The sequence below is a fragment of the Macrobrachium nipponense genome, chromosome 31 (genome assembly GCF_015104395.2).
Source record: "Macrobrachium nipponense isolate FS-2020 chromosome 31, ASM1510439v2, whole genome shotgun sequence".
Lineage (NCBI taxonomy): Eukaryota > Metazoa > Arthropoda > Malacostraca > Decapoda > Palaemonidae > Macrobrachium > Macrobrachium nipponense.
The window spans coordinates 9,085,747-9,098,246 of record NC_061093.1 but is presented as its reverse complement, the minus strand read 5'-3'; the positions used below and the strand labels follow the sequence as shown (position 1 = coordinate 9,098,246).

Genomic DNA, 12,500 nt, shown 5'->3' with positions numbered 1-12,500 from the left:
TCATAGAGGATTGTAAATGTGCGAATTGGTTTCCCCGTAGGCTACAGCGCAATTAGGATGCCCACGTGCTTCGCGGCGGAAAGAAAACAACGACGGCGAATGATGCAGGTGACCCTAACGCCTACCCCGCAGCAGTCACCGTGGGTTCCACGTGCAATGCCGGGAGCTATGTCAGGTGACATTTGGCGTGACCACCCACGACTTGTTTTGAACATTTCAAAACTGGAACGGGCTAAGGCACCCTAGTGGGTAGTGCTTAGAGCCCGGATGACCCGTCACCACACGTCTACGATTTTATGTAAGTTTTAAGTTACATTTACGGTTTACTGACGTAAGCTGTTGCCAACTACCAATTTCCGCTCATGCGTGGGCGTGCGAGCGTTGATATGTGAATGTGTGACCTTAGAATTATCCTACTCTTCCATCTCCTCTTCTGAGTCGCCGGCTTGCCCACTTGGGTCGTCGTCCTCCTCCTCTACAAAAATGGCGGCAGATTCCTCTTCCTCTGCTTCAGTCTGTAACTCCAGTTCATCCTCGAAGTCACTCTCTAACTCATTGAGGAGTGCACTGAATGCATCATCCCCCAGACGTCTCTTGGAAGCCATGACTGAAAAAAACAAATCATTAGAAATGAGCACTAGAAAAAAAAAAAAAAAAAAAAAGCATTAGAAATGAACACTCGAACGGAATCGGCCCATATGGCAACAAGGGCATATCAGCCAATGCTCCGGTCAAGCATGTGATAAACACACCATACACCCACATATTCCAATAATAAAATAAAACTATACTAATTATTTATATGATAAATAATGTCCTACATCAACTTAGTTATCATAACTTTTTTTTGGCAAAAAAAAAAAAAAAAAAAAAAAATTAGCACTCAAAAGGAATCGGCCCATATGGCAACAAGGGCATATCAGCCAATGGCCCAGTCAAGCACGTGATAAACACACCATACACCCACATATTCCAATAATAAAACAAAACTATACTAATTAGTTATTTGATAAACACTGTCCTACATCAATTTAGTTATAACTTTTTTTTGCAAAAAACAAAAATATGGCGATATATGGCATCTCAGCCACTCCAAGGTCACTCATGTGTTATGCACAACAGAGTAAAACATTTTCCAATATAAAAAAAACTATAATTAGCTATTATACACACAGTCCTTCATGAATTGGCTACGTAATAACTTTGCTATTCGCAAAAAAAAAAACACAGAAAATGGCACTCGAAGGGGACTGGATCAGTAGGCCATATACAGCGTTTTAGCCATTCACAAAGGCATTCATTTTATAGATACATCATCCCCCAACATATTCCAACATTACAAAACACAATCAAAATGATTACTGCTCAATATGCGACATTTACCTAAAAACTTTGCTTTTTGCCAAAAAAACAAACAGAGAGTGGCGCTCGAAGGAAAATGGACCACATTAGCGGTATATGGCATCTCGGCTGCTCCCAGAGTCGCATACATGATACGCAAAACATCCAAAAACATTTTTCAATATCACAAAACTATACTAGTTTGCTATTATGCACACAGCCCTACATGAATTGGCTGCATAATAACTTTGATATTCGCAAAAAAAAAACACAGAAATTGGCACTCGAAAGGGACTGGACCATATGGCCATATATGGCATGTTAGCCATTCACAAAGGCATTCATTTTATAGATACATCATCCTCTGACATATTCCAACATTACAAAACACTATTAGAATGGATACTATTCAATATGCGATGTTTACCTAAAAACTTTGTTTTTTGCAAAGTGGCACTCAAAGGAAATTGGACCATATGGCAATATATGGCATCTCAGCCACTCTGATGGTCACGCATGGTGTAGGTACACGATCTAGCCAGACTTTCCAACACAACAAAGTCACATGACTATGCGCACTGTTCACTGAGAAATTGTTATGTAATAACTTTGATTTTTGATCACTAACCTCTTAACGGTGTGTGCGGGTTGACCTCAACCCGAGCGATTCTCAGAAAAGGAGGAAGCACTGGAGACAGATGTAGGCAGGTCTGAACATGGTTGCAACTTGTAGTAGAGTGAATGTCTGCAGGGCACGACCCGTCGCACCTATTCAGGGTAAAGTTAACAGATGTTAACTTTGTGATAGTGATGTGTAGTGCAGTGGAGAGGTGGCTACTTGCCCCACGGTGCTCCTAGACAAAGGTCCTTCTCAGACTCCTATGCACCAGGGAGGAGGCATACTGGAAGTCCAAGGGAGGTTGGGGATTACACACTGTTAGTTGTCCCCTCAGTCAAGCCTGTTGTCGTTCCCAGATATCAACAGACAGCCACTGGAAAGGCGTCTTATGGATGTGTAGTGAGGGAGATGACTATCCAGCTACTCGAACTCCTAAACTCAGTCCCTGTCAGACTACCATACACCGGGCAGTAGGCATACTGAAGCCCATGGGAGTCCAAAGTGGTTTTTCCCCGGGTAATTACTCCGCAGTCGAGAATGTAATCTGCAGTTCTCGAAAGACAGCCATTGTAAGGCTTCCTTAAAGATGTGAACAGATATGTATCTCAGTGTACACAAGTGGTTTGATGGGGCTTTTTGGATGTATTTCAGCCATTGAAAAGGCAGAACTTCCAGTTGTCGAGCACCAGTATTTGGTGCCAAAGTGCTCTCCCTATCTGAGCTCCTAGCAGTGTCAGAGGACTCCCCATGTGGCCGAGAGCCCAGGTGTCCAAGCGCCTAGGGGTCCATCTGCGCTTCTTTAGACCAGAAATTAATATTGTATTTAGTTATGCAAGTGAAGAATATAGACTATTTTTTGGACCTAGATCAAATTGTAAGGCAGGTGAGAAAGCATTTCGACATTGTGAACCAAGACTATACAATTACTGCCTGAAGTGAGGATAATATAAGAAGAAAAGTGGAGCCCCTTTTTTTTCTTTAAACTTTTTTTCTTTTTTTAAATGTACTAGGGCTCGAGAGATAAGGAGTAATCCCTGTTGAGGGATGTACAGTACTTGCATGGGCAGTACATACACTGGTAAATTGGAAGGTTAGCTTGGCCTCTGCACTAGGACAAAAACAAGGCAAATGTGCGTCCACCTGTCTTTTTGGCACCAGCAGTCAGGCTTCCAGAGGCAGTTCCTGTCTGGCCTGGTGCCTGTTTTACTTTGTGCGCCGGTTCTGATTAAACAGGAACCAAGTCAACCCCAGACAAGGACATCTGTGTCTGAGCTGTTGAGCTTTTCAGACAAGTCTCTTTTGTTTCTTCTCTAGTCACAAGTAGTTGCGACGCCAGTAAGAAATGACCAATCAGTCAATCAATCTAGTCACACAAGACGTTTTTTCTTTTTTAGGATTGGAACTGGTGTTTGTTTAAAGGAGCAATGCAGATGTATTTTGTCTTTCCCCTTTCTCGCGTCTAAACAGTTCTAGGCCTTCTCGTCAAGACTTTTGGAACCCTAGTTCTTTGACTAGCAAGACAATCCAGACAGTTCTCTCACCCATTCTCCAAGGCAATTGGATATGAGCTTGAATATGCAGGGCGTTCTCTTCCAGATCCCCGTCCAAACCCCAGAGAGTTTTGGTAGTTCTGTCTTTAGGGACAGAGCTCCTCAATTGGGAGTCAGTGTAACACACAAGCCCTCTTCTGGTTCCTGGCTCTTCCTGGATAAGTCTTCCCTTTTGTCTGGTTATGACTTCAGTTTTTAAATGTCGTCTGACTGACTTCTGCTGAGAATAGCTCTAGTCATCATTTCAGCACCTCAGTGGTCAAGGTGTCCAGTTGAGGACCCGAGAAGATGTCAGGGACTCGTCCCCAAGAAGAGCAGAATCTTCACTTATGCTTTGGTAAGTGAAAAGCCTTTCTCTTATGGCTATAGTACTGCTTAACCTACCTCACATCTAGACTATGGTAGTCCATTTAGATAAAACCTCAATTCTAACATCTCTGCTTAAACAGGGAAGCTGGTTCCAGCATTCCCTCTACACCTAACAGCGGAGTTTTCCTCATTTGACATATCAAATCTACGTGTCGTTTGATTGTTTAAGACAAGTTTCGTAGGATATACTGGGCCATCGGAAGGATGTCCTTCTCATCATGACCTTTTGATCCCCTGGTTGTTGGGATCTGATTGTTGTATGAAGCAAATCAACCTTGGACCTGTTGGCCTCTTCAAGGCCTTCACTTCAATTTAGTCGTGGCATGGGCAACGAAGCCACGAAAATTCCACCCACGAAAATTTCACCCAAAAAAGGATTTATTCTAAAAATGGGAAATATGGGAAATAGAAACACAGATAATGTAAAAAAAATTTTTTCTTTGAATCAGTTGAAAATCTAAAAACACAGATAATGTAAAAAACATTTTTAATCTTTGAATTGAAAATATAAAAAAAGACAACATTTTATTTAAACATTTCAATGCATTTTAATTAGTTGAAATCAGTTCTTAATTCAACCTATATCAGATGATAATATAAACAGACAAACATAAACGAACATAAACTCTTCGTCTCCGTTCCCCTCTTCCACGCTGAACACCAACATAAATCTGTTCAAAATAGGAAACAAATTCTGTAGGTATATCCTCACCATCTACAACATTGTGGTTCACTTTCAATGCAAATGAAGAGTCAGTATTATACCGAACCTTCTTACCTGGTTCACAAATCTTACGCCAGCACAACTGACCTAAATGAAATAAACATCCTGATATATCACTACTTACAAACACTGATGTGAAGGTGTTGTGCAAAGATAATTCGAAATCCATGATACATTGCACATTGCATTTGTTGACTGTTTGGCCGTAATTCAAAGATAGTTAAAAAAAAGTCTTCTGTAGGTGGCCTCTTGTTTATTAGGCAACAGGGCAAAAACTCGAGGGAAACTCCTTCTTTTAACAACGAAATGGATCGCGAACAGCTGCTGGGTCCAGAGATTTGGAGAAGCTTTAAACGTTCCATCACCGGATCATATGTTATATGCTGATAGATCCAGGACCCACTTAGACAGGTCAGCCGGACAGAGGCCCGTTTTACGCTCTCTTTGCGCAGTGACGTCAGCTGATCCACATCTCACCTGCCTGTGCTCTCTCCCTCTCTCTCCTGCCTGCTCCCTCTCCCTCGATTGATTTGGATATCCAAGATTAACTGACAGCATATTTATCATGTCTATAGTATATTTTTGAAAGGGGAATAAATATATAACCATTACATTACTGTAAAGTTTATTTACACAGTTTATATACAAATTATGTACATACAAAGGTTAACATAGTTATGTTTGCTTGTTCTACATACTACCTTATCACTTTCATGTGTTTTTTACTTTCACTTCTGCAAGTCTTGTCTTTTTTCTTATTTATCCTAATATCATTATTTAAATTTCTAATTTTAAAGAACACTGATATTTTGGCAAAGATACTGCACCAACCACTGTTTTCATATTTGTCAGTGCCTGATTCACTTCCATCAGCCGCAAACAACATTTCCTCTGTGGATCTCTTAATTCCACGTTTCTCTGCCCTTTGAGACCTCTCACTCGACCTGTTACTTGCATCTGTAGTGCTTAAAATTCATAAACAAGAACATAAGCGATTTAAGAATATGTAAAATTGTAATACTAATTTTACCCGTCTCATAAAAACTTTAAGGATATGTAAAATTGTTATATTAATTTGACCTGTCTGTTGGTTATCACTTATGACTGACCTCTTCTTGTGCAAGCCTAATCCATTACTTGTGACCAGACCCATCAAATAATCTCCCCCCCCCCCCCCCACCAAAAACCCGCCCCCAACACACACACACTAACGTCCTTACACTTCGTAGAAAGATAGATAAATAGATATAGACCGATAGTTAGATCGTTATTTGACCAGGGGTTTGAACATTGATAAAGGCACAGTAGGATGCACTAAAATTTAAACTTAATGATCAAAACTGCATAAATGCAAGTGCTTCAACAATGGTTCCACAAAAAAAGTCAAAGTAATGGCACATTTGCATAAATATACAGTTCAAACAGTCCAACAAAACACAAAAATTGCTGTACATTGCTATAAATACATAACAATTCCTTAAACACAACACCTCCCTCCAATAAAACCTGTAACAAAGCCATAAACACACACACACACAAACTAATATATAGTACTGCATTATGGTTTAATTACCTTGAGGCATAAGGAGAGATGGAATTGCATCATTCTTTAACGTTCATTGTCGCTTAGGAGTATCAATTCCAAGGAGTCTGGATTTCATGTCATCTTTGTAGTCAGTGTCAGCAAAATGCACAGAGCATACCAATGCATTATCAGCGTTTATGCTATCAGTGCGACAACAACAATGAATCCATTGTTGTCTAAGTTCCTTTGCCCTTGGAAAACCAAAGAATAGTACGTCTGATCCTGATGTTTTTCTTCTTGTATTATAGCACCCATATACTGAACAGTTGTTTGGCATATCTGCAGAATTGAAGTATGCCTAGTGGAAAAAGATTACAATGAAACGGAGCACACACAATAAAACGGAGTACACACGAGGGTGTCTTGAGTCAGACTGGTGAACAAGACTGTGCAAGTGCATGTAGGGGCTCAGCTCACGTCATCACTCATTCCCGCTGCGAGCTCTACCTGCGCGCCGGCTGACCTGTCTAAGTGGGTCCTGGATAGATCATCCAATCCCGCTTCCGTCGCAAATATTAAAACACAGTCCGAGTCCTCTATACCACTATGATACGCTGAGAAAAGTGATCTATCAGGAATATATTTATAAGAATTTGGAATTTCATATCCCGTGCGAGATGTCGGAAGCGCAGGAATCCCTAAAGTAGTTAGTCTCCAGTTCTGAATATTCGGGAAAGGCAGTACATATTTTGTAGCCGTGATTTTCCATTCTCGTCTAGTGGCTGAGTGGCACCTGCAATCATATCTCTGGTTGATGATCCACATCCTCTATAAAGTGTATCACACTTTGCACTCACAGCTTCTCGTGCTTCAATAGCTGTTTGTGAAGCGGCATAAGTATGCTTACCCGAACTTTACAGCAATGTATGCTCATTGAAATTAGAAAGCGTGTGAATACGATCCTTGAGCCTTGTTAAAATAGTTCGCATCACCAATATGTTTTCGTTTTTGCGGGATTATCTCGGTGCTTCCCGTATACATAATTTTCCTCATCACACAATTTCTTCTTTCTCTTTTCACTTGTAATAAACTTTAAGGCCATTGTAAATATTCAAAACATAAAATGGCTTCAATAAATATACTAAACAAGAAATGGCTCTAAGCTCTAATTATTTTATGAAGGTCTTGTCAAGGAAAACCTTATAGAAGACAACTATTTAAATTAAGTGAACAAAATATCAAATACACTTCTGTAAAGATAGTGGTTGTTTAATGAAGATGGTTCTTCAAAGTAATAACCAATATGCAAAGATGGTGGTTGTTTAATGATGATGGTTTATTTTAATTAAACAGAAAGGGCGGGAAAGAGAGACTGGGGAAGAGAAAATTTTATTTGATAAAATTTTCGAAGGGTGGAATTTTCCATGGGTGGAATTTTCGTGGGTGGCATTTTCTGGGAGGAATTTTTATGGGTGGAATTTTCGTGGGTGGAACTTTCGGACCACGTGGGCAACAGACTCTCTTAAGGGCCCCATACACTGAACGATTGTATGAACAATTGTCTGTATTGTTTGCAAAAACAGTATATGGGCTTGTCTGAATGCAAAAGTGGGCGGAGTTTCGTGTCTGAACGATCCCAGTGGGAATCTGTCAAGACCAGGTTGGTGGCTTACAACTTAAGTCTGCCCTACAGAGGTTGTTCAATGTATGCGTTTGTCTGCCGATTTAATGCCATCGCCCACGTCCGTTCTAGAGAGGATGCCATGTCTTCCAGAGACAAAATCTTTGTTCAGACTGAAATCGGTGCGGAGATCATTGATACTGTCTGAATAGTTTGTTTGTGTGTTGATAACGACAATCGCTCAGACAGTCGTTCCTACAATCTTTCAGTGTATAGAGCCCTTTAGTCTGTTCTGACACATGTAATAGATTCAGAACCTATGGTTGTTGGTGGACTTTCCAAGGTCTGTCCTTCAAGCCATGTCTTCTCAGTAAACCTAGCTTCAGAGATCGTTTGTCATTCTTCCTAAAGAGATTTTTTTCTTCTGTTACACTAACTCAGAAAAACAACTTTGGCTTCTTTTAGTAGCCTCTGCTTATGTAGGTTTCAGGCTCACATGTCCCTTACTTCCATTCCGCTTCGACCTACTGGAAGTATAATCAGCCTTCACACGAGTCTCAGTGTCGTAAGGAGTGAAAACTGAGCTACTTTCTCTAATGGTGCCAGCTACGGTTTGTTGCTAGCTATGAGGCTTCCAGAATCTCGAGTTTCTAGCTACCCTGGTGCTCAGAACTTCAGGTCTGCCTGGCTCCAACTTTAGATCTTACAGCTCTACAAACTCCCAGCAGCTTGACTAGTGCTGAGTTTGCCTGACACCCAGCTCACCTACGTACTGCCAAATATAGTCTGCCATCAGAAATAAATATACCTCTCCACAAGCTACCACGGCTTACTTGGCGCCATCTCCAGACTGGGGTCAGCCGCAGTCTGTCGCTAGCTATAGAGCTCCCAGAACCTCGAGCTTGCTAGCTCGCCTGGTGGCCAGCTTGCCTGGTGCCAGCTAAAAGTCTGGCTCCAATTATAGAGCTCCCAGCGCCCAGAGTTTCATGCTCCACTGTTGCTCAGCTTGCTTGGCACCAGCTACAGTCTGGCACCAACTATACAGACTATGGCATCCACAAATGCCTGAGAGTTCGACGGGGCCCCAGTTTGCCTGATGCCAAGCTCGCCCAGCGCCAGCTACAGTCCAGCACCAGCCATATTTATACCAATCTGCGAGCTCCCATGTTTTTCCTGGTGCCAACTCCAGACTGGCACCATCCTAACAGCATTTTAAAATTCTGCAGTACCACGGGATAGAGACTGGCATGGTATGGCAAGAAAAAGCATAGGATGTTTTATCTCTTCACCTTTTGTGAGGTATAGAGTTTTTAGGAGCCATGAGGTAGAAAGTACCTGGAGCACACGCCACTCTCAGTGGATGGATTGTAGTGTTAAATATTTCAGTATAGGTAACAGCGCTTCTGGTTGCGTTTTTATATTGGCACTGTGCCCAGGGCAAGGGCACCTTTTAAAATTTTTCCTAGCTATCAGGTAACTCCTTAGCTAGCATAATTTCCACTAATGCTTTGATAGCCATCAGAGTACTCCATCGCTACAAAGCTCCCACTTACGTAATCTATACTCCTCTGTGGTGCTTTGACAAGAGAGCTCTTCCAATCCTTAATAAGAGTGAAAAGCCTCAGCAGATCTAAATACGATCTTCCATTATCATTAATTGCACTAATCCTCTGGAATTAATTTCAATCAACAAGCAAGCTTGCATGAGAAATCTGGTCTCTTTTTAACTATCAATCTTTTCTCCGCTTAGATCTCCATTTCTTCTAACTTAGCGGCACCGCCAAACCAGCAGTGATGTGTCTTGATCCAGAGGCCGCATCTTTGCTTTTGAACTGCAAGACTTGCACTGAGGTTGGATGTTAATTTGGTTTGAATGGGAGACACCTCTTCAAATCTATTGACAAACAGCTTGGATCCAACCCCGGTGTGAAGCTTGCAGTTCAGAAGCAAAGAGGTCTCTGGATCAGGACAGTGTTATTACTATTGATTTAGCATAATTATATGAGAATGAACGAGGCAGCATATTTAGATCTGCAGAAGCTTATCGTTCCTTTTTATTAAGTCACAAGGACACAAACGTGAGACTTTCTACTTATTTTCCTCAAAACGTTGCCCTGTGAGGAGTTGCGTTCAAGTTCTTTTAGCATCTCCTGAGGAACAGATAACCTTTTATATCTTGATGACAGTTGCACTCAGACATTTTTCTTTTCTGACAACAGCTGCTGCTGATGCACTCATTATCCTCCCTTGGTAGCTGGTTAGAATGCTCATTTGAAGAGTCTTCAGTTGTTTGCCACATTAGTACGTCAGTGATGCAACACTTGGGGTTGTAGATAAGTCTCCAGCCCATTCTCCCCTTCAGATGGATGGAACTCTGCTGAATGAGTCTGAAGCTTTAACTATTATTATTTGTGTAACGTCTGACTTACATTTTACTTTTGAGAAACAAATTTTACTTTTGAGAAATATCTGATAGAGGAGTCGGCAAATGCAGACCTGTCAACCATACCTGAAACTTTTGATGGAGATTATAAAGAAAATGCGGGAGATTCATAATTCCAAGACAGAATGTCATTATTTTAATAAGATTTATCCAGTAATTCTCAATATATTGCATTTTATCTATCTACTAAGAACATAGATGCATAATTTCATGAATAGATACACCAAAATTAAAGAAAAAAATATATTTATGTCCATAAGACAAAATGGCGGCCTTTATAGCCTGTTGTACTTATTGCATGTATTTTATAGGCAGAATATGAGTGCTATAATTTTTGAACATGAGAGTATATGCATATGTTGCTGACTTAGCTTTCACAAGTAATTCACATAGCAAGCCTTGTGGGCGAATTCATTCGTTTGACAGGCAATAAGTGATTCTAGTGTCCCTTCAAGATTAAGACTGGCTCTCTGAGAGGTGAAGTTCTTATTGACAACACTGAACACCCTTTCTTCATCAGCGTTACTGTGAGGTAAGGTCAGAACTAGCTCGGCAATCTTACTGAGGAAATAATTATATTTACTGAAAAATGAGTGTTAGTAACAATTACGAACTTAAAGTGCAGAGGATTTTATTTGAATGCGGGAAAATCGAGTGCCAAAGCGTAATGCGGGAGGTATTTTCGAAATACGGGAGACCCCCGCAAATTGAAATGCCACAAGAGAGTTAGATCTACTTCACACAAGGCCTCGTATATTTATAACAGTGATAAATCAGTGCAATCTGTTTCAGGTCATTCGTCCTTCCTTTATTAGAATAATGTTTTTTCCGGTGTGAATGTCTGCTTCAGCCAGAGATTTATCTCATTTAGATAGAGTGGTTCGTGGCGGTAGATTTCTGCTTCCTAATGGTCTCTTGTTTGTCAATTTTTCTTAAGTTGTATTTTAACAGATATGTCACATTTACTATTGATCCCTGATCCCTTTTGCATGCCAGAGCAACAGATTTGCTGAACAGCAATACCAATATGCAGCAAATATGCTTCACTTTCGAACTTCTCAGTTCTAGAGGTCCATTAGACTGTGGAACAGTCTGCTTGAGGATGTGCAATTCGAACTTCAAAATTTCAAGGGAAGATGTAATACATTACTACCCCAACACAGTTTTCCTTTAATTTTAATATACATCACTTTCATCTTTATCTATTTATTAATTCATTTTTTCTTTTTCAATATGTGAGATCTTCTTTATTTCCCTTTACCTCCTCTTACTTTTTTCTTATGAATACCATATTCTTTGGAAGCCTGAATTTCAAGTTAATGGCCATTGCGGGCTTGTTCCACATGAAGAGGGTTCATCTTCTGAATACTACTACTACTACTACTACTACTACTACTAACTAATAATAATAATAATAACCACGCTTGTACTCTGCTTTGTCGCCCGTGTTTTGGGTCTTCTTTAAGAGTATGACCCATATTACAATTCTTCGCTCTTACCTGTAGGAAGAAGGAAGGATGGTATTGTAGTATTGGAGATAATATTCCATTTCTCGTCTCCGAGGGCCATAGATGAAGGGGGATAAAAAAACAATATATTCTTGCTTGGGGTTTTGGCTGAGTTGAATAATGATTATACAAAATACAAAAAAGGGCATATAATAGACTCGTAACAAATATAAGACCATCGGAGCTCTATACACAATGAGGAATCATATCCCACATACATGAGGTAGAATTTACAGGATGGAAGCCTGTTTCGGAACTAAGTTTTCCCGCGCTCGTTACGTAACGTCTTGCATACATGACGTAGTCAGTACAATTAACCACCACCTTGACCTTTCAACGCTCTCTCCGCTGCAACATCAGCTTGTTTGCCCGTCTAACATCAGTAGCCTCTGGTAATCTTGTTGTAGTGATGCTTTCAGGGTCCCTTTGCCACATATACTAGACTCTTTTTGGCCAGTTGATCATTCTCTATCAGGCAACTGAAATTTTAACACTGCTTTGGGATGAGAAGAGTGAAACACACTAGTCATTACAAATGAAATCATATCACTTTTCGAATAAGAAGATTTGAAGCTTTGAGTACTTGGCATCTGCATAGCATATGATTTACATGACCATAACCATGGGGGTAGTGCTGTCAGTGAACCTCATTCGGTGCAATGTAGGCATTACTTAAAGCTCTTGGCAGCGTCCCTACGACCCATAGCTGCAACTACCTTCATTCTTTTTACTGTACCTCCGTTTCTATTCTCTTTCTTCCATCATATTGTCCACCCTCTCCTAATAATTTCATAGTGCAA

At 40.6% G+C, this 12,500-nt stretch overlaps 1 protein-coding gene across 1 annotated transcript in view; it reads right to left on the bottom strand.

Moving 5' to 3' along the window:
• The window catches only part of LOC135206596 (importin-5-like), a 126,347-nt gene that overhangs the window by 25,531 nt on the left and 88,316 nt on the right, over window positions 1–12,500 (bottom strand). The gene's annotated exons all lie outside the window — the stretch shown is intronic.